We start from the raw sequence: 2,077 nt of genomic DNA on the forward strand, positions 1-2,077 counted from the left end.
AATAATAATAAAGAGATAAATATATTCTTATAATTATTTTTATTAATAATTAAATAATTTTTTAATTAAATAATTAAATAATTCTTTTTATTTATATGTCAAAAATATCCTTCAATCAAAATTAAAATCAAATCAATCTAATAATTTCAGCAAAACAAAAAAAATAAAAATCAAATTAGATTGTGTTGGCTCTTTTTCATTCGGTATCAAAATTCATTGTTGCCCCAAAAATAATAAACCAAACCCTAACCCAAGCAAAAACTTAGATGCAGGCCAACGAGCTATAGATCAAATGACTCCACATACTCACCTAGAGGTTCACAGATTCGAGTCCACTCCTAACTTTGGAAAAAAAAAAAAAAACCTTTGCTTCCCTTAGATTTGGGTGCAGCAAATGTTGTTTTTTCAATTTATACTTGTTTCTTGGTTTTGGCTTCTTCCAATGAAAAGCTCCCCTTCAACTTTCTCAATGTGACAAATGTAAGCCTCGTCCTTGTGTCATTGCTGTAATAAATCACACAACTCAACATAGTCTCAACAAAGAAAATATAATTCGCATATAAATGGAAAGGGAACAAATTCGAATTCATGCAACATCCAACTCAAATTCAAGACAAACAAAACCAATTAAGCATTATTGAACCATACATAAGGATTCTTGATTCATAAACTAATATCACATATGCAAACTCAAATTCTCTACACCCTTAGAACGGTAGAACCCAAAAAGAAAATGCAAAGAACAGAAAACGGCAGAACAGAGAACAGAGAAGAACCTTGAGGAAAGGCGAGGGTACCAGAGAACAGAGCTGGTCAAGACAAAGAAAGGCGGACAGCAGAACAAAAGACGGCGGAACAGAGCGGCGGTGTGACTACGATCCAAAGAGGCGCAAGCTACGACCAGAGACGAGACACACTTGTGGTGGCGGCGGAAGATACGAAACTGCAGTGCCAGCTGCCTGCTCCGGTGCCAGCTGCGGCTGAGACAATAAGAGCCGGCTGCGGCAGACAATAAGCGCCGGCAGCCGAGTTCAGATGATAAGAAGAGTCAGAAGTAGGGTTGGCAATGGGTATGGTAGGGTAGGGTTTAACCCTACCCGCAGGTTGAAAATTCTATTAAAACTCTATCCTACCCTACCTGCGGGTTGAGAATCTCTCGACCCTAACCGCACCCTAAAGTTCTAAACCCTACACTACCCTACTCGCAGAAATATCAAATTTTTTGAAAGTAAATATAAAATTCAATCATTTTAAATTTTATACATATTAATAACATAAAAAATAACAAGCTAATGCTTTAAATTACTAAATTAACTAACTAATTTAGTGGTTGTTCACTTATTGTAAGTCATTACATAAGAGAGGTTGTGGGTTTAACTCTCACTTCCTTCACTATATACCTAATTTTTATAAAATATGTGTTATATTTGAGGTGCGGATAGGGTAGGGTAGGGTACACCTTAAACCCGTACGCTACCCTACCCACAGACATACCCGGACCGTACTCTACCCTACCCGTAGCGGGTAGGACCCTACCCGAACGGATTAGACCGGGTTGGGTTACCCACAAGTAGAGTATAAATTGTCAGTCCTAGTCAGAAGATGAGAAAACCAAGAGAAAGAGTCGAAGAGGTTTTGTGACTTCAGATTAGGATTTTTCCAATTTTAAATCCTAAATCGGATCCGGATATTTATATTGGTTAAATAGTTTGGATTAAAAAATCAAACTATAAAATTGATATAATTTGGTTTGAATTTTTTTGGTTTAAAATTATTTTTTTTAAATGGTTTGATTTAAATTGGGTTTAAAATTCATAATCTAGAGAAGTGGAATGGTTCTAAGTTTTTGCTTGGTTAGGGTTTGGTTTATATTTTTGGTGCAACAATGAATTTTGATACTGAATGAAGAAGAACAAACACAAACTGATTTGATTTTGATTTTTCTGTTTTGTTGAAATTATTAAATTAATTTTATTTTAATTTTGATTGAAGGATATTGTTATCATATAAAAAAAATTATTTAATTATTTAATAAAAATAATTATAAAAATATATTTGTTTTTTTATTATTTATAAA

General features: G+C 33.8%; 1 long non-coding RNA gene across 1 annotated transcript; it reads right to left on the reverse strand.

The window, feature by feature from the left end:
* On the reverse strand, nucleotides 193-1,162 carry LOC110270776. The gene is made up of 2 exons (XR_002360410.1): nucleotides 777-1,162; nucleotides 193-504 (listed from the first exon to the last, which is right to left on the reverse strand). It is a non-coding gene; the product is annotated as an uncharacterized LOC110270776 (long non-coding RNA).

Source organism: Arachis ipaensis, chromosome B04, assembly GCF_000816755.2.
Source record: "Arachis ipaensis cultivar K30076 chromosome B04, Araip1.1, whole genome shotgun sequence".
Lineage (NCBI taxonomy): Eukaryota > Viridiplantae > Streptophyta > Magnoliopsida > Fabales > Fabaceae > Arachis > Arachis ipaensis.